The 27,316-nt window shown below is 44.7% G+C and overlaps 1 long non-coding RNA gene across 1 annotated transcript; it reads right to left on the bottom strand.

Moving 5' to 3' along the window:
- Positions 1–3,605: 3,605 nt before the first annotated feature.
- LOC125429883 lies at positions 3,606–24,747 on the bottom strand. The gene is made up of 2 exons (XR_007244060.1): positions 24,391–24,747; positions 3,606–4,053 (listed from the first exon to the last, which is right to left on the bottom strand). It is a non-coding gene; the product is annotated as an uncharacterized LOC125429883 (long non-coding RNA).
- Positions 24,748–27,316: the final 2,569 nt, after the last annotated feature.

Genomic DNA, 27,316 nt, shown 5'->3' with positions numbered 1-27,316 from the left:
CTGGGAGACATTGAGGGAGGTCTGGTCGTGTCTGTCCAGTGAGTTGCCTCTTCTTGCAATTGCTGTAGTAGAGATTTGGTAGAGAAGAAGAGAAACACAGGGGTTGGGTCAACTGCTGGCTTTAAAGCTTTCTGCCCTCAGGCAGCCCTTCTGGCATTCCCTGTGGTTCCCTGCATATCTGCCTTGGGGCAATCCTACAGCACACAGAGAATGGAGCCAGGGCCTAGATCACCCCCCACCCACCCACCCACCCACACACACACACACACAATGTCTCATTCTTGCTACCATGGAGGGATGTTTTCCACAGTCCTAGATAAGACTGTAGAGGAATGGCTGGGATCTAAAAAACTTTCATGCTTCTCATAAGGATGGAGATGACAACAATAGAGGTGGGGGGAAGAGAATCAGCCCTTCTTTGCAAAACTCCACAGATGGCAAATAGTATTTTTAAATGACCAGCTGCAGCTCACATGTGTCTACAGACAGGTTTCAATCACCCCAAGCTGTTCCAGACAGCAGGCTCAACTACACGTTGAAGCATCTTGTTTCTCTCATTTCTTGTGTAAGTTTAGGAACCAGGATTGCTTTATCAAGGGGGTTGCTATTTGGGAGAACCCACCTGTTCCCTGGGATACACCTGGCAAAAGCAGCAAAGTGGAATGGAAATTAAGGCAGAGCAAAATCCTGACTTAGCACTGTTCCATTCATTGCGCTATTAACTTCAGTGGGGGGGATTTACTGTCCAGTTTGACCTGCAAATGTGTCAATATATAACTTTTCTTCCTCCTCTCCCTTATATCTCCAGGCAGTCCAATATCTTGACTAATGCCTAGTGGGACCATAAACCCAGCCCATAACAGAAAGGAATACTTTCCAGACCAGCTCAGTTTCCAGCTTTCTTCCACTAACTTGAAATCTAAAATCCTGAAAACAGTGGGAAGATCCTGTTCGCTACGCTTTGCAAGTAAATCCATATTTTTGTTGTTTTTCAGCTTTTGAGACTTAAAACTGTATTCAATTCTGTACTAAGTAATAGATTTACATTTTTTTAAAATACTGTAGGCGTATCTGGGAGGTTTTTTCATCAGCAGAGTGGAAGTGGCCTTGGCACAGAGTACAGGGAGAAGGAGAAGGGGTTGACATTCAGATTCAGGGCCTCCAAGACCATTAAAAGGGGTGAGAGAACAGGCAGAAGCAAAGCACTTCCGAGTGTCTCTTGCCGTGAAACCCTTATGGGATCACCCTAAAGTGGCAGAAACTTGACAGTGCAAAAAAAGAAAAAGAGCCCCCTGCCCCATGGCAGCCATTTTCCCCTGCACCATCATGAGATCTTTTCCTGAGGCTGTTAAAATGATTGACATAGTGATGGATCGATATTTCAATATGTCAATTACCATTTTAAAAAACAACACCCAGAAACGCTTCCTGGTAACGTGGGTGGCATCTCTCTGTGTATCACTGCACTGTGGCAGGGGATATTCAAAATCAAGACTTTCCTACCCGCATCAGTTCTGCAGAGACCTTTCCTAAAATATCACAGCAAAACGGGTCTCAAAAAGATCATAGAAAAGGTGGGGAAAACCTGGGAGGTCCACAAAGCACCACAATGCTGAGAGGAAGTGAGACAAAATCCACTTCCCAACCCAGCATCCATCCCAGGCTGAACAAGCTGTGCATAAGTGATTGTAAGCACCACTGATGGATATTCAAAGAACTTTTGGGCAGAATTCAGCAAGCAGCATCATGCATTTTATTGCTGAAGGTTTTCACGGCCAGAATCAACTGGCTGTTGTAGTTTTTCTGGGTTGTGTGGCTATGGTCTAGTAGTTTCACTATGCATCTATTTGTGGACTGGCAGTTTCGCCTGCATCTATAACTGGCATCTTCATGACATACCTCTGAAGATGCCAGCCACAGGTGCAGGAGAAACATTAGGAACAAAAACTACCAGACTATGGCCACACAGCCTGGAAAACCCACACAGCCAGCATCATGCATTGTATGGGGGGTCATTTTGGGGGGGGGGGGATGGGACAGGATCAGGGCTCAACTCCCTGCACCTGTTCAAAGGCAGAAACAAGAGCTTGTGAAACCTTCTAATATCCAGCACAGCATTTTCCCAGACAGTAGCATTTCTGCCCGCTGAACATGACTTTCTTGAAGCCCTGCCTCCCCAGTAGCACCAAATCACCCCGGTAAAGTTGTTTCTAGGGAGCAGTGGACAGGGGGAGCAATTGAGGCTGTAGCAGGAGAGAGGGTTCGAAAGTCATGCTTTTCAATCTAGATCCATCCTTCTCTGGCATAGTGCTGTTGGGACCAGGCCACTGGAGAGAGTGAAGGCTCTGTACTTCCTCCCCTGGAAATGGCAATTCTGAGGGCTGGGGGAAAAGATGAACAAGAAATCAAGCAGTGACTTTCCCAGGGAAATACTAGCATCCTGTGTGATCCCAAGGAGGCATGGAGTGTGGTAAACTGAACATGTGTCATAACCACTTCCTTGTTGTACAGTCCAACAACCTCTGTCATCAGACAACCAGGAACAAGCACTTCACAACAATCTGACAAGAAGCAGATGGCAGCTCCAGGGGCTGGAAGTCCATCCGGCTCTTTGGCAGCATCTCTTTCCTCTCTGCTCTCTGTACAGGACTCCAAATCTATAGAAGAGCAACCCCCACCCCCCGCTCCACCAATACACACACAATTTAAAAAATGCCCCACCAGAACAACAAAGGACAGGGAGAAGTGTACATTATGTGTCGGAGAGAGAATGTTGTGTAATTCATTCTAGCAAGGGGAGCAGGGCCACTGTGACCCTCCAAAAGGAACAAGATGTCCTTTCTTAAAGGAAATGGACTAAAAACTATCCAGGCTTGTATCAGTAGGAGAAAAATGAAGGAACAGATTCCCATTGCATTCACAGACACTAAAAGGCAGTGCTCTGAGTAGCATTGTACATATCACAAAGGGCCCACTAGATCCAACATCCTAGAACACACGAATGCACCCCTCATATTGCCAGCAGCCTTGTTTCCAAAACTTCTGCACTCAGTATAATGCCAGTTTGGTATTTTTGCATGGGTGAGGATCTGAAGCTCCATGACTAGAAGAAAAGTAGGAGAGACTGACTCCCCACGACTTGAAATCCTTTGAAAAACTCACTAAGAGCCCAAATCTGTAAGATCTATCTTTCAGAAATGCTGCCAAACACAACATTATCTCCAGACTGAGAATAGATTTGGGCAGAGAGACCAAAAACTAGGGCCAAGTTTGGGAATGAGCCGCAATGAGTCAAAGGGACAGGCAGAACACTGGGACAAGACGTCATTACCCGAGCAGTTTCCAAAGGAGATAAATCTCTGCAAATGCAGAAAATGAAAATGAAAAGCAGACTTCCGGAGTCGTATGTAGAAGGCAGATTGATTTTGAAGTTTCTATCCCCACTGCAACATTCTTCCTAACTTTTGAGAAGAGACCTCAAGACACTTTGGCCATCAGCCAGCACTAAGTTAAGTACACTTAAATCCACTGATTACAATGGGCTAAACATACTTATCTCTGTTCTGGATTGTGGCCATGGGATGCCTCTACACTGCAAAGACGGAACGGGTCTAACATCCATTTTATTTCATCAGGAATTGTAATTCCATGTAAAAGTGTCCATAATCTCTAACACTGAATTCCTCAGGACACTGGTAATGCCCAAGGTAGTTTTGGGGAAAGCCATTACAGCTGAAGTTGTGCAGAACCACATGTACACTGGATCTTGACTTCCATTTCAGCCATACCTCAACACCCACACCGAAAGACATAGCATAGGTAAAGGTACCTTGAACCAATATCACATCTATACCTATTGTTAGCTGGTATTTACAACAATATCCTGACCTCAACAGTTTAAAATAAATAACAAGTAAAAACAGGAGACAGTAGATTTCGATGAGGGTCAGATACCGTCTCGGTATCTATCCGGCTGCAGCATCTCGCTCTCCTCAGTGTGGGGTGGACCACTACCCTTCGGAAAATGTATGGTTTTCATCCATTTAGCCCAACCTGTAAAAAGCACAGAGATAACTGTTATCAGCTGGTGATCAGAAAAGTATTGTTGAAGGCTTTCACGACCGGAATCACTGGGGTGCTGTGTGGTTTCCGGGCTGTATGGCCGTGTTCTAGTAGCATTCTCTCCTGACGTTTCGCCTGCATCTGTGGCTGCATCTGTGGCTGCCCTGATCTTCTTTGACGTGCATTACACGTCAGCTTCCTCCACTTTCATATACAGCGAAGTCATGGGTTAGATCCAAACTAAATTTTCCACCAATAGATCCTCTGAAGATGCCAGCCACAGTTGCAAGCGAAACGTCAGGAGAGAATGCTGCTAGAACACAGCCATGCAGCCCAGAAACCACACAGCACCCCACCGATCAGAAAAGTATTTTGCATCCCAGAAGTTGTGCTATGTGGGTCAAAGGTGGATCTAATTTTGTATTATTTGTAATGTCTGTTTTGTCTTAATCCAAAAAGCTCACTGGGTGACCTTAATCAGTCATGCTCTCTCAGCATGATCTACTTCACAGGACTGTTGTTAGGATAAAATGAAGGAGGAAGAACCATATATGTTGCCCTGATCTTCTTTGACATGCATTACACGTCAGCTTCCTCCACTTTCATATACAGTGAAGTCATGGGTTAGATCCAATCTAAATTTTCCACCAATAGAAATAAAATAGAAAAAAATAATTTTCATCCATTCCCCCCTTCCTGCTCCAGATCTCCTATTTTCCTGTCATGTTTCCCCAGAGCAGCAAACTGGGGGAATCGGGTGGAGCATTGGACAGGCAGTGAAGCTGTACTTCATTGGCAGAAGTTGCTTGACTGAGCAGAAAAGTTAGTCTGGATCCAACCCCATCTCATGTCTACAGAAAAACATACTAGTGCCTGTTAACTATATTTGCACATTTTTCTATGGATGTCATTCACACATTCTGGTGAGTGATTTATCCTGCCCTGCATTCTTTTTTTCTCCCCCTAGAGCATTCAGTCACCCAATCTTTCCTGTGGAAGCTAATTCTGCTCTAAGTCAGCAGACATTTGACTGAGAAAATTTTGTCCCTGTTTCACTCAGGCCAGGGAAAGCAGCCATTTTGGGGGGGGGGGGGCAGGTGGGGTTGTCGTCAATGATCATGCAAGGTTTGTCAGTAGAGCAGCGTTACAATGTAGGGCAGATTACAATGTCTTGTGGCAGTGAAGGTGGCTGTTTTGCCAGAATGGCTTCTCCTAATGTACAGGGCTATTCAGAGAAAGATTTGGCTTTCAGGGGGAAATGCTTTAATAGTAAAGAGCTGAGGTGTGTAATGGTACTCGGCTGAACCTGTTGCTTTGCAATGCCAGCTGTTCAGCAATACAATCAGGCAGGTACAGCCCTGTTGTACCAACAGCTCCTCATGAACAAAAAGTGTCAAAACCCCTCTGTTTGGCTAAGCAGATTATCACATCCACCTGTCTTGAATTCTGCCTCTTAGACCTCCCTCCCACCCTACTGTTGCATCTTTTCTACCTTGGTTGGATGCTACAGGGACAAAATGTATGTACTCCCCAGTAAATGAACACAGGTTCAGGAAGCCAGGGTTTGTCCAGGCAAGACCATTCACAATGCTTAACTCAGCATTTTTTTTTGCTATGCATGAGTGTCAGCACATGGAATGTGCCCAGGGATCAAAGATCGGCATCTTTCCAACTGTGGCGCCTCTGGGTACGCATGAGAAACCAGCCCTGTGGGTTTTACATTGATTGTTGGTTCCTGAAAGCCGTGGGTTGAAGCATTTCTTATGCCTGGCCATCAGGTATTCGACATAGTTCTCCTGATCCCCAGTCCTGTATGAGAGCTACTGATGAACAGACTCCCAAAGCAGGGTACCTCCAGAAGTACAAATGTGTGCAGGCTTTTAATACCAACGGAATCATCGTGGCTTCTTCTAAAGAATCCTAGTTTGGTGAGGCTGCTGTTTTATTTTTTTAAAAACTCTAGTCTTCAGACGTCACTGAGAAGAGGGGACAGCTACTGGGCCAGTCTGAGCTATAGATTAATGGAATGAAATGGAAAAGCCATGTTTTGAAATCGCATCTGTTTTGACAGACAGACCCCTTTGTGCACTTACGTAGCTTTTTCTCCAGTATGGAACTAAAGGCATTGTATATGGGTCTCCCATCTAGATTCTTCTGCACCCTTCAGATCAGAGCACAAAGCAGGCGACATGGTGCTGAACAACAACAAAAAGTTTCCCACAGCTGGAATGCAACCTTCACAGGATGAGAATCCTCTGAAGCTGCCTCCTTTCCCCTTATCCTATCAAATCCTGCAACCCAGACCCATTAACGTGACCCAGAAGTCTCTGTGGAAACACAAAAGTCAAAAGTTCTTTCAATCCCTCCCAGTCCTAAATCAAGTTCTCTCAGCTGCTGCCCCTGGGGAAGGCTGGAGCGGTGGATGAGTTGTCCAGAAACTGTCTCTTGGAACAAAGCATGGCCAAGCATCCTGTGGTGCTTGGAAGAGAATCCTCCTCTGGGAGATAAGGACTGATGTTGAATAGGGAAAAGATTGGAGAACCCTCTTGGCAGCCCATTTCAGACAACATGCAACTATCCAAGGGGACTGTGGGAAGAGTGAATACTGGCTGGAACTGGTGGCAAAACTGCACATTAGCAAGAAACAGAATTGGCGCAGGTGGAATAGATCTAACACATTTTGGGGCCCTCCTTTTCTCCAAGAAATGTAGGTTGTATACATAGTTCTCCCCTCTCCAATTTTGTTCTCAGAACCACCCTATCAGGTACATTAAGCTGAGAGAAAGAGTAACTAAATGGGGAATGACACCTGGGAATTTCAGGTTTGGGCCAATATTTTAACCACTGCACTACACCAGCAATTACCTAATTCTTTCACTTCTCTTACTTGTTCATTGTGAGGCCTATTCTGCACTTATATTTTTTAAATTATCCCACCACCTCCTTGGGATGAAGCTGCCTGTTCAACTTCAACATTCTGTGAAACCTGCAAGAGTGTCCCAACTGTGTCAGTTTCAACCACGTTGTTTCAACCGAGAACACACTGGCTGCCACTGCACACAACCTGTTCCTGTTTCCCAGGTTCGGTTGGAACTTCCTTACATGCTATGGCCAACAGGCATCGTGAGTGGTGATGTGCTAAGCAGCCTTTTTCTGTAACCCCGAGTCAGGCCATTAGTTTGCCATTAGCAGTGAGCTGCCATAAGATGGCACTGGGCAGGAATGCTGTGGACCGTGGGCCCTTGAAAAGGGGCCAAGGAGTGAAGGAGCTGCTCACAAAAAAGGCATTGAAAAGGCAGCATGAAGGCCCTGGGAGTCTAATGATGATGGTGACGGTTACATTGTTAGACGGTCAACATTGGATAGTGAGTTTCTGAGAAATACACTGTGAGGCACAGCAAGTGAAGAGTAAGACTTACGGAAATGATAACGGGGGCAGTTTGCCCCTTCCTCAGGCTCCATAGGGCCTGGGATGGTGGCCCAGACTCCAAGGAAGGGACAAACCAGTCTCCCACTGGTGGAAATGGCACGGGACACCTGAAGCTCTGCCTTCCTCCTTGCAGCATTTGGAGCTGCATGGAGTGATGGAGCGGTTTTTAAAGGTTATTCCTTGTGTGAACATATGACTGAGAGTTGGGCACCCGTGATCCGGACCATGTCTCATCTAATTTACATTCTGACCCTCAGTCTACATGAGTGCATTCAAATTTCTACCAGAAGCACCCAGGCAGAGATTATGGAGATCATGGAGACTGCTGGTATTCTTGTTACCAAGCAAGCTCTGTAGTGTACTGACTGAATTTGTTCTCCTTCTTGTGGTATTATTTTGTTGGGGACTATATGCTAAATCACATTCAACAGAGCTCAGTGGTCTCCTTTTGAATGGACACAAGAGCACAGATCAATGTGCGTCTAGTTTGAAGCATTACACGTATACAAAATGCAGCACACAACCCTCTAAAAGATGCAGAAGCAGCAACCGGGAGGGCGTTGGGCCTCCACCTCCAAATATTTTAAAGTACCCTATATTTTGCATGCATCCTCCTGTCACACTGTGTGTATTTTGTGTTCACATGCCCCTACCCGAGTGCACAATGTATCATGTGAACCCACCCTTGGGGAGCAGGGGGTCAGAAAGCACTGTTTATTGGTCTCCTCCCTTACTCTCTCCAAAAGTTTCCTTTTAAAATCAAATGCTTCTGAGAAAATAAAAATGAGATCCCAATCTGGTCCCACAGTCACAGGCTGATTAACCCCGAGTTCAAGCCCAGACCCTCACGTTGACTATAAATAGCTCTGCCTTTTCCTTTCTCATACTCCCGGCAGGAGCTGAGAAATGCCTGCCCTTTTATGGTCAAAATGGCAGATTCCTGGAGCTGAGCAAGCCAGATCTCCCATGCTGGGGCTCAGCCAAGGGGCCCAGATGGGATGCAGCACCGGGGCTTTCAAGCTGCTGCTGCTGCTGCTGCTTGTCCTCAGTACATTTGCCTGGAATAAATCTTCATGCCAAGAACAAAGACCAGGTTTCCAGGGTCTTAGAGAGAGGGATGCTGCCGCGAAGGCATTTGGAAGCAGCAGCTGAAAAAGATTTTGGTGCTGTGTTCTCCCTTTCTGCTGCTTCACTCTCCTGGTTCGTCTGCTTGCTCCTTCAGAGACTGGCATTCTGATCTGACCAGAGGTGGGATCCAACCAGTTCTCACCACTTCTCTAGAAGTGGTTACTAATTTTTTCTGAGTGCCGAGAAGGGGTTACTAAAGCAACCTCCCTGCCCAATAGGGATTGGAGGTGCGTTTGTGCGGCGGCGCCACTTTGAATCCCACCACCATCGGAACCTGTTATTAAAACTTTTGGATCCCACCACTGGATCTGACCCTGTATACAGTGGCGTGACTCAGCAGGTTCGCACCACTTCAGCAGAACCGGTTGTTAAAATGGTGCTTCTAAAAAACCAGTTATTAAATTATTTGAATCCCATCCCGCCTGTAAATATATATTTATTTGCATACATATGAAATGGACTGACATCCTCTGTAGACATGGCATTCGTATGAACTGGGAGGCCACCAGCCCATGTATCAGGCACATATGCTCCCTGGAATGTACCCAATGAATGATCACTGTACCATGTGAAATTGGGCAAATGTGTGGGTTTTCCGTGGGTGTACTGCCTTCCTGTACGTGAACCAAGGATCCCCAGGACCATGTACTTCCAAGATGTGCAAATGGCAGACTCCCAATTCCCATTAATGTCACATGAGCACAGACCATGCGATTTTAACTGCAATGGTCTTGAGGAAGATCCCCATCTATACAGGCAGATTTTCAGTTTGCATGCTTCACTTTCAATGACACAATGTAAAATTTGAATATTACTATTTTGGGGGGAGTTCAGTATATTGTACATTGATTTGTGGGGGAAAAAACAGAAAGAAAAAACACACAAAAATTATCCCTTAAATAACGTGGTCTTTTAAAAGCACTATTTTAGTCGTGTGGAAAACTCATTCTACACTGGTATGTATTTCTGGAATGGTTGAATATCTTAGTTGCATTGTAGTATGCAAATGAGGCAGAAATGGAATTGTGTACAAGTGGCAATCCCGCCCATCAGGATTATTATGCCAGGCACTAATGTTATGTGAGGCCTAAATGCAGAAGCACAGTCTTTGCACAGGAAGGAAACAAATGTACATTAGGTTAGTTTTAGGATGACAAATCAGGTTTCTGGCCTTACTCATGTCATGTGATCACCATAATAACAGATTTTAAAAACGGGAATGACCCAAAGGCCATCTATTCCAACTAAGGTTGCCAGCCTCCAGGTGGTGGCTGGAGATCTCCCGCTATTATAACTGAGCTCCAGATGACAAAAATCAGTTCACCTGAAGAAAACGGCTGCTTTGGAAGGTGGACTGTATGACTTTATACCCCACTGAAGTCCCTCTCCTCCCCAAGCCACGCCCTTCTGAGGCTCCACCACCAAAATCTCCAAATATTTTCCCACCTGGAGCTGGCAACTCCCTGAATCCAACCCTTTTTTCTATGGCAAGCTCCCCATTTGTAAAACTCTGCTGGCTGATTAATACCCATTCAGAATGTCATCAGCAGTGAGCCTGACAGAACAAGGTGCATCATGCAGGCACAGAATAGCTGGGCAGAGTAACAGAGGACATTCATTTTACTATCTGAGTTAATATGCTGCCAAGTGGAGACGTATGAGCGCTCTTTTCTCTGCCCCTTAATATTTTCCAATAGACTTAGGATCACTTTAGCAAGCCCTCCACTATAACAATGGGAAGAAAACCATATGCCCATAAACATGCTATGGGCAGATGCGACTGGAACCTGCAATAATTTATGGCTCACCAGTTACTGCCCCCCCCCCCCTTAAGTTTTTGCAATTCAGGACTGCTGAAATGGACTAGGGGGAAAATTCCAGGGTTCCTGGTCCTTGGGTCCTATGAAGCAAAATCTGTTATGTGACATCTGTTTATAGGTCTAGGTGAGATCAGTGTGTGTGGGGGGTGGGGGTGGGGGAAGGGATTCAGAGGAAATGTTTGCCCAGCAGGCCATAATGGGTCTTGGGTGTCCTATTGGTATTTGCTGCACAAGATACAGTGGATGTTTGAGCCTTGACTAGTTTGTTCTTGCATAAAGTTGCTTGTGGCTGAAATTTTAACATTGCCCCAGCCTGAATCACAGAAACTCCTCATCCTCTTGGTGGCTCAAAGTGACTTACATCTCCTTTCCTAATGTTTATCCTCAGAAAACCTCTGCGAGCTAGGTTAGGCTGAGAGTGTGTGATTGGCCTGTGGTCACCCAGCAATCTCCCATGGTAAAGTGTGGGGATCCAAGTCCTTGTGGCCACCATGATGTTGCTGCCACCATTTCAAAGCCATTAAAATGCCATGGGAGCCCAATCATAATTGGACCTGCAGCATGGTGCTATTGTTCACCCCCACCCCTCACCCCAATGTCTTTTTAAGTGCTAAAACAGGCATGGGATATGTGGCCAATTTGCTACTTGGAAAGGTGCAGGAAGTGGGGATGGGGGGGATGAGTGCTCAAGCCCACTGTGCTGTAAGTCCAGTCAGGACAGCATTTTAAAATGACTTTAAAATGGAGGCAGCATCCTTGTGGCAGCTACAAGGTCACTATCATGTCTGCTTTGGCCCTCAGTTGATAAAACTGATATTATAATGGACTACAGTTAACAATCAGGATTATGTAGAGATCATGCAGGACAGTAACACATACTTAAAACATGCATCCCATAGAATAAATTAAGAGTTTCATGCAACCCATATAACACAATCCCAACAATGTACCTAACCCTTGACAACAAAGGTAGTTTCTGAACGGTCCAAATATCCTGGTTAGGCAAGGGAAATATCCTGGTTTGGCCAAGAAGTCTGCACGGCTCCCAGTCCTGAAGCGGGTTTGCTCCATGATATTTCCCTTATCCCAAGATTTTCAAAAATTGCCAATTTGGCGATTCTTTTTTTTTTAAAAAAACCCGGATGGTCCAGCCACCTGATCGCCCTGCCCTGCCCTGCCCTGCCCTGCCCCCCCCCCCGACGTCATGTCAGTTATCAATTCTGCTGAGCCGCTGACTGTTGCAGCCCACCCTTCCCGAAACGTTTCTCCAAGCACGTTTTCTGCTCATGGTATCGACCAGGTGCCATTTCACCTGGGTTAATCAGGAGTGGAGTCGCAAAATGTCCCCATTTTCTTTTCTGTACATGTACTGGTTGCTCGGAACACATAGCTAGGGAGCTGTGCACTTTGCGTCGAATATTAGTGGGCATATCATGGGGGGAGGGTCTCTCGTTTTCCACAAAAATATGAGAATGTGAGTGGGAATATGATGTGATGCTGTGCTCCATTGTTTTTTTGCAGCCGCTTGCCGTGTTGAGGCCAGGCCCTATCCAGAACTGGGAAAGAGGGAGGACTTCATTTTCCCCTGCTTACTGTGAGTCGACCAATCAGAAGCACAGCCTTTTTGGCAACGGTCTTAAAAGGATTTTGGATGGGCAATGGCTGGTTTGAGTTCAGTGTTAAGGAGGGGTTGGAAGCAATTGCTGGTGTGGTCTAAGGCTGTCCACAATCCTCATAAACGTCTTCCTGATCCTGCAGAAGTTTCTCAGCCATTCCTCGTCATCCCAACAAGCCATGACATAGTTGTGCCACCAGTCCCTGCTCCTGTGTTGATAAACCCAGTAGCAAGGGTGCTGGGGGGGCGGTCGCCAGGGCAAACCATGCCTACCTGTAACGTCTCCTCAGCACAGCAGACTGAAGAGATGTTTGGGCCATCTCTTCCTGGTAGTGGGCACATGCAGTGTGGGCAGCATGAGGCTGAGGAGGTATGCCACCAGCACCACAAACACACCCAGCAGCTAAACCACCTCTGGATCTGGATCAATGCTCAATAGTTTCAGATCTCCCGGCTCACAAAATGTGCTCCTATCCGAAAACCACAGAGCAGGTGTAAAGGCAAACGCCAGCAATTCAAATTCAAAAGGGAGGGTGGAGACAGTCATTCAAGCTGCCACCATTGGCAGAGCTTAAAGGGGGCGGGATGTGTGCTGTGCACCAGGCGCATGCCTGGGGGGGTGCAGAAAATTGCCCCCAGGTCCCTCCCCCTTTTCCCTGCCCCTGCGGCACTCCCTCGTGGCACCCCCACCCCCTTCCCACACTTACTTTAGTTCCCACCACCACCCTTCCCACACTTACCTTAGTTCCTTTCCCTTTTCTTGAACTTTTTCAGGCTGCAAAAGGCCTGTTCGCAGTTAAAATGGCATGAGGAACTACAGTTCCCAGGAGACCTTGGGGCTCACAAGGTCTCCTGGGAAGTATAGTTCCCATCAGGCCGTTTTTACTGTAAACAGGCCTTTTGCAGCCTGAAAAAGTTCAAGAAAAAGGAAAGGAACTAAGGTAAGTGTGGGAAGGGAAGAAGGGGGAAAGGTGGGGTCGCCACAGTTTGGCCTAGTTACGCCTCTGGCTGCCACCCAAAAAAACCAGCCAATCAGAACACGGGATACTGGGGATGTTTGCGCATGCGCGGATACGCTTACGGTGTAAATACAAAATACCTAAGCTTGTGCGAAACAAACTGGAGTATTTCCTCCTGATCTTCGATCAATTCCTTCACAGAAACGGGCAGAAGGTCAAAGATGCTCTCTGATATGGCTTGTATCCAACCATGAGGAGCAGCACTTTCCCCCCTTTCCCCCCTGCTATAGCCCACTGAGACCACTCCCAATTTTGTTCTGAGGTGGGGTTGAGGGGATCCTGCAGATATTCAGAAAGAGCATCGGGCAAAGTGGGGGGTAGGGTTGCCAATCCTGAGGTGGGGATTGGAAATCTCCCAGAATTATTTACAGCCAATCTGCAGACTACCGAGATTGGTCCCTCTGGAGAAACTGGGAGCAGCAGAAGAGGAACCCTGTGGCCCTGCCCAGAGAAGTCACTTTCCTCCCCACCCTCCACCCCCCAAATCTCTAGGAATTTCATATCCTAGAGTTGGCAGCCCTACCTATGAGAGGGAGTTCTCTCTGCTCTCTCTTTCAAAGGCAGAAGTGCACTTACACCTTGGGAACTCTGTGGCTGACTACAGGTCCCCCACTGTACTCAGCATCACTTGAACAATTGAAATCTGCCTGGCATTCTCCACAGGACGAAGACAAGACCTTTAAGAAGGCCAGGGCCTGAAACACCTACTGATACTTTACTCCCTTCCCCTTTTAAACATCCAGCCTGATGAAGAGCTCTGGAGAACACAAAAGCTTGCACACTATATTGTGTTATTTTATTTGGCCTCATAAAAATATCACATGGCTTTTGTTTTCATGTTTTGTTTTGGACCAGCCTAGCTTCATGCAACCATTAACCCAATGGACACTCAGAGAGAAACTGCTTTGGGAGGGAACAATTTTGAGCACAGATGGAACAGAGTGAGAAGGCATTTTCCCACTGAACTCCTACCGTGAGGTTTGCCTTACACTTCTACCTGCTTTCCCCACTGTGGAATTCCAGGTGTATGTTAATGAGCATAAGAATGCATCTGGAATCTACCTTTGGGGAAAAAAACAGTTTTGGGGAACGACATCAAAAAAATGGCAGATGGGGAAAGGATTCAGCATCCCTCATCAGTATTGCTCCTCTAGTAAAAGCCACATTTTTTTTCTGAAGCCTCTTTTCCCTCCAGGATGCAGCTGTGGATTCAAATACACAACTTGGATGCCACAAGTCATTTGACCTTTAGAAAAGCTTTCTGTGTTGTTCTGAAATGACCTCTACATTTTATCTGGAATTCATCATCAACTTCTGTAACTAAAGTCCTGAGGTAAAAAATGAGGAAAGAGGAGGCGCAAGATCGGGACCTGGAGGGAAGAACGTCACCAAGGCACTCTCTTGTCCACTCTTCCCAGTCAAGGGTAGCGGGGGGTGGGGGTGGGGGTGGGGGGTGGGTGGATGAGGGCAATGGAAGATAATTGCTTAGAGTGATAGCCCAATGGGCTATGAGTTTCCCTGAAAAGAACTTCCCAGGCTTCTCAACCCCCTTTTCATTCTCAAATGCTTGGAAAAAAGCAGCACCTTATCGAGCACACACAGAACTTGTTCCTAGGATCCAAGGCTTGGTGCAAGAAAATGCCTTTTTCTGTGTGGGATACTGGAGAGCCATTACGAGTCAGTCAGTCAACAATAGCAGGATTGATGGACAAGTGACATGATTGATGAAAGGCTAATGTATACATTATAGCACCCTTGTGTCATCTGCAAGGACTTTTGATTAGATGTGCACTGAGAATTTCCCACTGGGAAATTAATCCCCCAAAGCACATGGGCCCAATTTCAATTAGGACTGTGGAAAGAAGAGAGAAGTAGCCTAAACCTCCTGCACCATTATCCCAATCTGAAATGATACCCAGGGAGTCATTCATCCTTTTAGGGAAACTTACATGCTGCCATCAAACCGGAATAAATGGTGCAGACCCTTCTCCCCACACACCACAGTCCTGATCCAGGGAACTTAGAGAATATCTATCACAAAATCATGTGAGGAACCTATAGACTTTGTCACATATATATTACCCCTGAGTCAGTATTGGGTCTTCATATGTTCAGTAGCTGCATTAAAAAGTAGTAGTAGTAATGGCACATCCAGACTGGCCCTATATGTCCATACAAGTCCTACAGAATACATACACACAATGTGAATGTGTATACAACAAGAAGAATATATATTTTTTGTATGATCACATCAATGGAAGATAAGTGGCTTGGTGTGTGGTCTGCGTGATTAAGCATTTTACAGGGTGACAAATTTTTCTCACCCCCTTTTTTTGTACCCAATCTTTCAAAATATAGTTTCTGCACAACTCCGGGAGTGGGTTTCTGGGCCATGAGAACTGATAGATCTGGGAGTGACACCTCTAGCTCTGTTTACAGATTACATTCCTAGAAGAGGAAAGGGGTTGCTGGGTCTTTTCCCAAGAGAGACATATAGTAGGCCTTTTGGAGACTGTTTGCTTTTTACTGGCAGCATCCATCTGTTGTGAGGGGTAAGGCAATGGAGACAAGACTGAAGGAAAGGAAGAGGAAAGCAACAGAGAAGTCCCTGAAGTGATATTTCGATAAAATCCATGGCTGTTCATTTTCTGAATCGTGCAAAGATTGCCAAGGTTTGGCATAAAATGAGGCTAGCAGCACATTTGATGTCTGTTCACTGTAGCCCCCTTTGGCCTTCAAGAAGATGAAAGTTGGTGGTAACTGCTAAAGTCCCTAATCTAGGATTTTGTTTTGTTCCCTTGTCCTTGTTTTGTTCCTTTTTCCTACTTTTCTATGAAGGTACTTTCATTGGATTAAACATTTTCAGTTTAAAAGGCTATCCTTTAATGGACAGAATAGATCCACAAATGCCTCTTAATTCAGGGTGACCCTCCAGGCTTTCCATGGACACCATTATATAGTGTTTAGAGCAGGGGTGTCCAACTCTGGCTCTCCAGATGTTCATGGACTATGATTCCCATCAGACCAGGGACTGATGGGAACTGTAGTCCATGAACATCTGGAGAGCCAGAGTTGGATAACTCTGGTTTAGAGTATCAATCTGGAAGATCTAGGTTCAAATCCTCCTCAGCCCTGAAACTCACCAGCTGACTTTGCTCCACGCATTCTCTCTCAGCCTACATCTCAAGGCTTTTATGAGGATAAAATGTAAAAGGAGAGGCTCATGTAAGCTTTAAGCTTCATAGAAGGAGAAGAATGGGAAAACGAGTACCTACCTATTGACAGCATATCTATCCTCACTCTTCCTTTAAGGACTTCAGGACATTGTTCTCTTTTCCTCACAACCTAGATAAGGCTGCCAGTTCACACATTCTTTTGGCTGCCAGATTTTTTTTTCCTGTCAGACATGTACAGGGAGTTTCCCACTAGTAATTTAATTCTCTATAGTGCATGGGCCCAATCTGGATCGCAGTTATGGTACTTGGAGAGTTTTTGACCTCGCATTCCCAGCTCCATTTTCCTGATCATGTAAAACTTCACTGGGGAGACACTATTTGCCCTGTCAGGAAGAACATACATTCAGCCATGAGTACACATGAAGTTTCCTCACACAGACAGCTCTCTGAGGCCATTCCCGAACTGGTAAACCACAGCACTAAGACAATGGCATGCAGGCCTCAAGAAAGTTCCCAGCAAAGAACTCCAAGTGCAAGAGGGTCCACAAAGACTTTATAGCATGTCAGTCACTGCTACAAAGTAGTAAGTTCAAAATTACTCTGTGGGGATTTGGTCCAGATCTTCCAGATCTAGTTCAACTCTCTAACCACTACTGATCGTGGCACATCAGCCCTAAAGGGTAGACACAAACACACAGAAAATAAGAGAAAGGTTTCTTGACTTCATGCTGGTCTGCTCATGAGATGCAAATGACAAGTACTTTAGAGAATAAAATGCTTACACACAACAATGTTCAAAACTTATAGCTAATATATAATATATATTAGTGGGTGACTCACCAAATGATATTGCTGGCTAACAATTTTTTTGACCCAAACTAGGAAAGACTTAAGGCAAGGACTGACAGCCACTGTGGCGTAGTGTTTAGTGTATTCAACTAGAATTTGAGAGAACCCAGGTTTGAATCACAGCTCTGCCTTGGAAGCTTGTTGAGTCATTCACACACTCTCAAGTTAATCTATCCAACAGGGCTGTTGTTAGGATAAAATGGAAGAGAGGAGAACAACATAAGCTGCTTTGGATCCCCACTGGGGAGAAAGATGAAATGCAAATGTAGTAAAAAAGTAAAGAATGCACTGATGACTTAACATATGAACCTTGCTAATACTCCAATAGTTTATTCTCCCTTTAACTTTGGATCTTCTGTAAAAGCTTTATTCAGACAAGGATTGTTCAGCACAAACTGGATTTTAGTGAAACATATTCTTTTTTGAAGGAAAAGGGCTGTTATCTTCTTCAGAAGGCAGTTTCCTTTCATCACTCTATCTTTCTGCTTGGAAGGGGAAAAGAGGAGGAGGAGGAGGAGGAGGAGGAGGCGAGGAGGTGGGTATGTATGATTCCTGTTAGTAAAACATATCCTTTAATGGGCAGTCTGTGTACTGAGAATACTGAGATTTGCTGTCTGCTAGCTTTCCCATGGTTGCCTCTCTGCTGCTGCGGTGACACTGTTAAATATGGGAAGAGGCAGAGAAGGGTCCCCCAGAATGACCATAAATAGAAAACAGAATGGAAAAAGGCATCTTGGAGTGGGGCTGCCAGAGTACAGTTTCAGCTCTGATGCATGTGATTAGGGCAAGGTTTCTCCCAGATGAATTTCTATGGAGATCTGAAGTCTCTCAGATAGGCACTCACCCGCCTGGCTTAAAAGAATAACTATTTAAAAATAAAGGAGATCTGCCCATTGCAGAGGAGAAAACTGCCAGGGCTCTTTTCAGCTTTTCCCAGTCTGTGGAACAGACAAGCCATGAATTTTCCAGACCATTTTTAAAAATTGCTGCTTCCCTTCCCAACAAGCCTCTGAGGTATCAGGCACGACTAGTCATTGAATCCCAGACTGTACAGTCCAAATTAAAAAGGTCTGAGCCAATATCCATAGCAAGAGTTGGGGCGGGGGGGGGGGGGGATTTGAGGACAGCAAACTAACTTGGAGTAAGGCAATTCTCACCCAAGGCCACTCCACTTCCTACATCTAATTGTCACAGTGCCATAAAGTGCCCCACCTGCCCCAACCACCTTTCTCAACCTTAACTGTAACAAGGACAAAGTTTGCTCCTCTGATAGCCCCATAACAAGCTGTTTGCATCCTCTGAAAAGTCTCATTCCAAGAAAGTCCAAGGAAGTCCCTTTATCCTCCACCCAAGATGGAAGACTGGGGAGTCACCTCCTTCTCCTCAGCTTTCCACCAGTACAGTTAGAAAATAAAGCCTGCCAGTGCAATACTGACCCTTTGGCAAGCTCATTGACCCCAATATGCCCCTATCTATAATGATTTCTCCTGTTCGCTTTTCTTCCACCGCCTATGAACTGCTGGGACTCTTGACAGTTTTATCTGGCAGTCTAATTTCAGCCTAAGAAACATTCTTGCAGGGTGGATGCCAAGTTATTATCAGTAATAATCAGCTCATTAATAAATAAATGCTATCTAATGATATAGAGTATTGGCATTAATTAATTAAGTCATTCTGGTCCTATTTTGCAATAACCTGCTTGTTTTGTTCTGAGGGCACACAGGGGTATGACTGACTCTCACTGACAAAGATGGCTCAGGAGTATTTTGTTCAAACTGGAGCGGTTTCATGTGTTAGAAAAACAAACTCCAGTCCCTTTCTTTGCCTGTACGGAAATCAAATAGCTGCAGAAGATAGGGAAGCAATTGCAGCACACCACTTCTGAGCATGAGATTGATGCCTTCTGATTCAAATACTGGCTGAAGTATGAATTCAGTCTAGATGACAGGTGGCTAAAATAGTTCAGGTTCCTCTCATCTGGAGCCTATTTCCTCAATTTTCTTAGCCAGTTTCAGTACCCATCTGTAACGCAGCAATTATACTGGCCTACATCACATTGTGAATGTCATGATCCCTAAGATCACTAAGTGCTGCCTTAGAGATTAACGTTTTATTCCAGCATAAGCATTTGTGGACATTTATTAAGTAAAGCATTATCAACCCATCATGATTTCTTCATGATCAGAAGATGTCAGAGGCAAACTATGGCCCTATTAAGTAGTTAGCTAACTAGCTTATTTAGATGAATGACACCACTGCAGTTGTGTGATACCTGCATTGCTGAGCTGGCTTCACTAACAGAACCAGTTCATATGTTTTCTTTGAACATTCCCAACACAATGGAAGCTCTGATCTTCCAAAGAACACAGCATCCATTTCTGAACTGGATTAGTCTTAAGGTGGTTGCATACATGAGGTTTAAATCACTCTGGAGCTGTGCAATTCATATGAATGTGAGATCTCTCCTAATACAGACTAGAAAGCACAAGAGAGAAGAAGAGTTTGGATTTATATCCCCCCTTTCTCTCCTGCAGGAGACTCAAAGGGGCTTATAATCTCCTTGCCCTTCCTCCCTCACAACAAACACCCTGTGAGGTAGGTGGGGCTGAGAGAGCTCCGAGAAGCTGTGACTAGCCCAAGGTCACCCAGCTGGCGTGTGTGGGAGTGCATAGGCTAATCTGAATTCCCCAGATAAGCCTCCACAAACCCTGTTCCTCCAGATTAGATACACGAGCTCTTAACCTCCTACGCCACTGCGTAGGCATTTAGAATAAGAAAGAAAGAAAGAAAAAGAAAAAAAAAGAAAGAAAGAAAGAAAGAAAGAAAGAAAGAAAGAAAGAAAGAAAGAAAGAAAGAAAGAAAGAAAGAAAGAAAGAAAGAAAGAAAGAAAGAAAGAAAGAAAGAAAGAAAGAAAGAAAGAAAGAAAGAAAGAATGAATCCTGGCTTTTTATATGGTAGGGAGAAGACAGTAGGCTAGGTGGCTGGGGTAGGATCTCAGTACTACATTATAGGATATGTAGATGATCCAAACATCCAAGATGATCCAAACATCCAAGCATTTCTCTGCCCACAATTATGGTAGTCACTTCTTCTGGACTAGTGGCACTGGCTGCAATCCAAAGGACCACACCAATATTTCTACAAGCCCAATGGAGCTTTGGGCTTGTGTATCTCAACCAGACATACAGAAAACTGCTGTTAAAACATGAGACTTATAAAAATAATTTATGATATGAAATGGGGTGTCTGCTATTCAGGTGGGGCGGGGGGTGGTAAACCTGATTGAGTATGCTCAAAGTGAACATTCTCATCTGCCAGCACAGATTGCTGGATCTAAAAGCGAATCTGAAATCCCAGTTTGGCTCTAACCATCAACCCCTGGTTTGTTGGATCATCAGTTTGCTGGATCATTATCAGAGCTTACAAGGGTTTTATCAAACCATGGCTTATTTTTTAAAAAGGTAAAGTTTCCCTTCAGTCGTATCCAACCTTGGGGTACCATTGCAAGCAGTGATTTTATAGGCAAGCCGTGTTTGTGGGGCAGTTTGCCATTGCTTTCCCCGGCTATTCTTTGCCCCCTAGTTATGAGCTAAGTACTCATTTACCGACCAAGGAATGGATGGATGGCTGAGTTGATCATGAGCCAGCTGCCAGGATATGTGACCCACAGAGGGCTCGAACTCCTGACTGCGTGAGTGGCAGTGCAAGCACTTAACCATGGCTTATAAACTATAGTTTATCCTAATGTCTAAATGCAGCGACAGAAATACAAATGGTCAAACATACACTGTGGCACATACCATGCACCACATTGAGCTCACACCAACTGAAGCAGACACAGTTTAGTCACTCCAAATTAACTAACTTGGACCCCTTGCAGTGATCTTTTTTTTTATTTTTGAAAACATGGGTAAAATGCCCGTCTAATGTCTACATGCACAGGCCCTGACCTGGATGGCCCAGGCTAGCTGGTCTCATCAGATCTCCAAAACTAAGCAGGGTCAGCCCTAGTTAGTATTTGGGTGGGGGACCATCAAGGAAATTCAAGGTTGTCGTGACACAGAGGCAGGCAACGGTGCTCCACCTCTGAATGTCTCTTGCCTAGAAAACGCAACAGGGTTGCTATAAGTTGGCTGCAATTTGATGGCAATTTCCATCACCATGGACACGTGAGCTTGCTTAGGCAGAGCCCTTTTCTGTTATGAAGGCAGCCCTTCCCTGCAGAGTGATTTTCTAAGGAGTCAGAATGGGGGGAAAAACCATTACAAAGCATTACACTGTGGCGGAATGGTGTAAAAAGGTTTAAAACAGTGTAAAAGGGTTTACGCCGTTTTCACACCACTGTTTGCTGGTTTTGGCCCATGCAGAATCTGTCTGTGCAACTGTACATCGCCTGTTAACAAAAATTCTTGGGACAGTGATACGAAGTGATGACTAGTAGAACAAAAGTATATTCACAGGTGCTAACCACATATTCAAGAAGAATCTACCTGGTATAATTTCCTGTTTCAAAATATATCTTCATCAGAAGAATGCAGGTTGGAAAACCATCACATGGATTTTCAAGCTGTAAACCTCCCACAGAATTGAAACAAATAATACAAATCACTTTGTTACATAAAATCTTATATACCAGAGAGATTATAGTATTTTGAAACAGGATAATATACCAGATGCAGACTCTTTTTTAATAATTCTGACAGACTCTTTTTGAATACGTATTTAGCATATGTGAAGGTAGTTTGTTCTAATAACCAACACATCTATTCATATCACTGTCCCAGGAATTTTCTTTAATGGGTGACTTATGCTGTTCAGTATAATTACAGAGTGTGGTGCTTCATAGTACATTTTCCCATTCAGTTCTACACAGCGTGTTCTTTTTAATGCTGTTTTTCCCTATGAAGTCAGGCACATCTATTCACATGTGATCAATGTCTTTCAATGAGCCAAAAAGTGCCCAACACTAGAGGAACACAGTCCACGGAAGAGGAGTGCCACTACAATAGACAGAGCAGGGCTACAGTAGATGTGGCTTAAAATTCACATCACTGTCTCCACAGGAACTGCAGTCATACATGGCATACAAACTCTCTCTGTGTGTATAAGGGGGTGCTCAACAGAGGCTGCACAAAAACACTCTGAATTTACTGGAGTTTGGTCTGAGTAGCATCAGACAGATTCACATAATTCAACTATTTTCTAGCTGCTTCCCCCGATGCATTTTTAAACTATGCGTACAGAAAACTGATGTCCAAAATCAATTATTACTGTCAGCACACACATGCTCCTTCTAAGTCATTTTGAACTCTGTCCTTATAAAAAGGAGGGGAGCAGGAAAGGCATAGAAGGAATTTTCCTAGCCTTTTCCCCCAGTCTTAAAGCCACAAATGCATTTTGTAAGTAGTCATTTTAAAAAAGAAAAAAGAAAAACAACAAAAAAGACATTTAATCATCTCCAGACACTATTTTTCACAAGCAGGGAAGGAAACACCACTCTGTCCAGGAGCAATCCAGTGCTGCAGCCTGTCTAGACACAGTCTTCCCCTTACTTCCTACTGATAATTGCTTTGGGAAATCTGGATCTGAGAATGAGTGTGTGTGCGTGTGTGTGCTGGTTAGTAACTCCCTACCTCTTAGTAAAAACACACTGAGTCTCTTCCTGTGCCCAGGGTACATTACGAGTGGCTTTCAAAACTCCGATCAAATGCAGACATGTCTTCACAGGGGAGAAATGCTTTAAGTAGCAGGAAAATCGGCACTGCTCTTCCCACCGTGCATCCCAAAATGCCATTCACACGAAGTGGGTAAGGAAATTGTCGAATCTCAAGGTGGTCTACTGAGAGATTCAGATTGTGCACTTGTGAGAGTCTCTGGGATTCTGGATTTATGAACTCAAAAAGATTGCTTTCTTTCGCCATTAGAGCCACTGTGTTTTTTAACACGCAAAATGAGAATCCCTTGCCTCTCACAGCTCTTAGGATACCCAGAGTATTTTTCTTGTAAATACTGACCTTGAGTAGGATGTTGTAGGTTTTCTGGGTTGTACGGCTGTGTTCCAGTAGTATTTTCTCCTGATGTTTCGCCTGCATCTGTGGCTGGCAACCCGGAAAACCCACAACATCCTAGTGATTCCTGCAACAATACACTGACTGTGAGATTTCTCTTAGGAACTGACCAGGTACCACTATCTGCAGTGCAAGTCTGATGATGTAGTGGATTACTGGATGTGCACAGAGAAGGGTGACTCTGAGAAACTCAGGCACATATTCACTAGGGGTTACCCAATACCCTATTGATGAAGAAGTCCTGGGAAGACAGATTGATCCATTATCATTTTCCATTGTTGAGTGGGAGGTGGGGAGAGCCATCTTGGCTGGAGATTTTTCTGGGTTTTTTTCCTACCTTGGAACATGCTCTGTGGAACAAAAAAATGCCAGTGGTAGCTCCATACGACAGCTATGTCTTACAGGCAACCGGCCAGACTTTGTAGTGTCTGGCGGCCTGGGGGAAGTAACTCTTTACCATCCTCTCTGGAGAGCAAAGGGGCAGAAATGCAGCACTGCTTGTCTGTCAGTATCTCCTGACTGAGTCTAGCATTGAAAAAGAAAACTCAGGGGAAGCAGGACTGGCAGAGAGGCTCAGCTTTCCTCAGTAGGTCCTCATTATATTCTCTTCTAAACTCTGTTGTTATCAGACTGCTGATTTTCAAAGTTTCCTAAATATATACCAAGTCTCGAAATGCTCCCCTCAGTAGTGCATATTATTCCAATTTAGGATAGGACACCGAAGTGAATGCAGAGATAATGGATGTTGCAAGACAAAGGGCAGCTGTGTGTGCTGTGGCTGGGCAGCAAAAGTGATTAAAGGACTTGGATGCTGTGCTTGCAGCTTCTGCCTCCCAGTTCCAGCCAATCCGTACCCCTTCAAAACACAAAGCTTTGAGGGGAGTTCTATGAAGGGAGACTCTCTTGGGGCAATTCAAGAATGCTTTGGACAAACAACCTCCCCCACCTCTGGAGTTCTCTTCCTTTACCATTTTTCCTTTCTACTGTTTCTTTCTTTTATCGAAATGGAAATCAGTTTGATGCGCAAAGTATTATAAACGGCAGGGTAAACCCAGAGGCAAAGATATGATAATATCTTGTTTAAAGATATGATAATAAAGGGAACATGCATGTTGCCTTCTGTGGATATATGCACAAGACAGATGATACACAGAGACATGTGCAATAGCTGAAGAACAAAGTCAACATAGACACATACACACAGAGAATGATCAGGAACATACCTGCTTCAGCACAGACAAGAGGACTTTGCCCACACATGTCATGCACTAGGCCCTTGGTCTGGATGGAGAAGGGTGGGTGTCTTCTCACCTCTTCAGGACACAGAGGGCCACTGGAACGCCAGTGCTTCCACTCTGTTTTTAAGCCGCCGACACAAGGGATCCTGGGTGAAACCTTTTCCTCACTGTTCAGAAGCTGGAAAACCTTTTACTTTTACCTTATATGAGCTGAAAAACGATGCTGGATGGCTGACGGCCACATCTGTCAGAGGTTCTGAGTACAGCAATTGGCTCCAGCCTAGTCACATGGGCCTGTTGCCTTGACCTGCAACAGTTCAAGCGAATGTTGGTTTTACCCCCTAAGGAAGGCGTGCTTGACAATTTTCATATTTCTTCTAAATTTGGAGATTTCAGACAATGCTCAGAATGCCAGAGGCCCATGTGGAAGTCATTAAAGACTGAGGGGGAGTGAGGAGGGAGGGGGAGAGGGGGGGGAGAAAGAAGGAGGGATGGCAGGGAAGGCTTGGGGGTGGGGCAAGGGAGACAAGCCTGACGCTCTTGCCAGTTACATGCCTGGGAACATAAATGAACTCACTGAGAGAAAGTTGTTTGTAATAATTTACTTCCTCTCCAACCCTCCTGCCCCATTTGGGAAAGCTGAGAAGCATTGAGAACTGCATACTTGGAAGGAATAAATCCTATTTTGCCAGTGACAAATGTGAAATGTCCTCGGACTCTGCCACAGGATCTAACCAGAGGAAGGAATTACTTCAGGCATGCTGAAGAGATCTGTTGCTCCTTATCCCACCCTAATCAGATTTTTATACATCCAAAATTGATTCAAACCCCCCCCCCCCCACACACACACACACACACTTGTCTGTTTTCTTTTAGAGATTGTATGTATATAGCCAGGCAGTGGTCATTATTTTGGTTCAATAAATTCAGAATTTAACCCAATTGTGGTGTATCATTAATGGATGACTGCAGCCCTGACTCTCTGAAGAAGGAGGGAGGTAAGAAGTCAAAATATTCCCTGGCTCAGCATTCACCGCCTTGTGATTTTCATTGCTCTAAGAAGCTTGATTTGACCAGGCGAAAAACCATATCTAGGCATGTGAAAACCAGAACAAAAAATTTACATCACTGCCTGCCCCCATGTGTGTGAATGCTTGTGTCTGAGAGACACACAGACAATGAAGCAAGGAGAAACTATTATACCAGAATCTTTAGTATGTCCAAGATTAAAATCTTTTTCTAATGACATCCAGTAGAACAGTCAAGATAGGGGCTGTGCATTTGGATATTTCTGATCCCAAACTGCCTGAAAGTCCCTGGTCTATTCTGCATGGCACAAATAAGATCTCCTGAGGTCCTTAAAAAAGGTGTTTGGGGAAGGAATTCTGCAAAGTTTTTTTTTTTACTCAGACATTCTCAGGATGCCTTATGTATGCTCAAGGCATCTGTTTTTGAAAAAGCTTTGAAATGCACCCTTTTCCCTTAAGGCGCCTGCAAGACATCCCCAGCCTGGCTATGCGGAATACAGAGCTCAGGAGGCATCTTATTTTTCCTGCTCAACCGTTTTGCTCTCTGGTCAGTTTTAGCTTCCACTTGTATTCTGCTTTTTGTGTGCTGCTGAAAGGATTATCCCTGCCTCCATTTTCTGAAGGCTGTTCCAGGACTTTTGCTCTACAGACGCAGAGCAAAGATTCTGGGTGTCTTTTCAGCCCCAAAAGTACATAGTTGTATTCAGTTTGTCCTGCTGATTCTGGCAATATATAGTTTTCCTTTTTAAAAAAAAATGTGAGGAGCTATCTTCATAGCTACACAGACACACAGAAGAGAATCTTACCAGCTCAGATGACTGCTTTGCCTCCCATTGAGAAACATTGGGTAGACGTGCCCTCCACAATCAGTGGACGGCAGGTCTACCTAATGCTTCTCAATGGGAAGTAAAGCAGTTTTCTGAGCAGCTAAGATTCTCCTATGCATATCTGCTATAAGATAACTCCTCAAATTTTTTTTTTACAAAAGGAGAACTATATCTTGCCAGAAGCAGCAGGACAAGCAGAGTACAACTATGTAAAGTGGAACCTCAATTTTCGTTGTCTTTGGTTTTCGTCAATTTCGGGTTTCGTCAATTCTTTCCCGAAAATTTTGTCTCGGTTTTCGTCATTTGTTTCAGTTTTCATCAGATTTCGTCGGCACGCACGTGCTAATTTTGCGACAACAAATGGCGACCCATGCATTGCTTTCCAGTGTTTGCCTCAGATTTCGCCGAGGTTTCCCAGACGGATTATTGATGAAAACCGAGCTTCCACTGTACTTTTCAGGCTGAAAAGGCATCCAGAATCGGAGCCTGCAGAACAAATGGCCTGGGCAACCTTCAGCAATTGGAGGCAGGCAGAATCCCTTCAGCAGCACACAAAATGTTGGGCACGAGCAGAGGGTGAAACTGACCAGGGAGCGAAATGGTTGGGCAGAAAAAAGTATCTTCTCCCCTCTGACGCCTTTGCTGTCCAGAACCAAACCAACAGCCACCTCTTATTTTGGGTGTGTGGAGTGAAAAGAAGCATCTTTTAAAGATGTCCCACCGACACCTTACTGTGCTGTTTGAACAGGTTACTGTTTATAGTTTTGTTCCAAAAATATGCAAAACTAATAAGGGGATTTGGGGCACTGCTTTGGATCAGAAATATCTGGACACACACCCCTAGTCAGGAATAATTTATGGCTGACTTTAGAAATCAGCCGTTTTCAGGCAATGACTATGTCCTTGTACACCCATTTCCATCACCTGTTCTCAAGTTGTAGAGTTCAGAAGAGTACTTTTCTGAGCATCACAGTCATAACTTCCCAAAAGAAATCCATGCACCTGGAAATTGTGTGGTGTTATCAACAGATGCCAAGCCATGCTTCGTTTACAAGT

Source organism: Sphaerodactylus townsendi, linkage group LG03, assembly GCF_021028975.2.
Source record: "Sphaerodactylus townsendi isolate TG3544 linkage group LG03, MPM_Stown_v2.3, whole genome shotgun sequence".
Lineage (NCBI taxonomy): Eukaryota > Metazoa > Chordata > Lepidosauria > Squamata > Sphaerodactylidae > Sphaerodactylus > Sphaerodactylus townsendi.
This window is presented reverse-complemented; position numbering and strand designations above follow the sequence as displayed.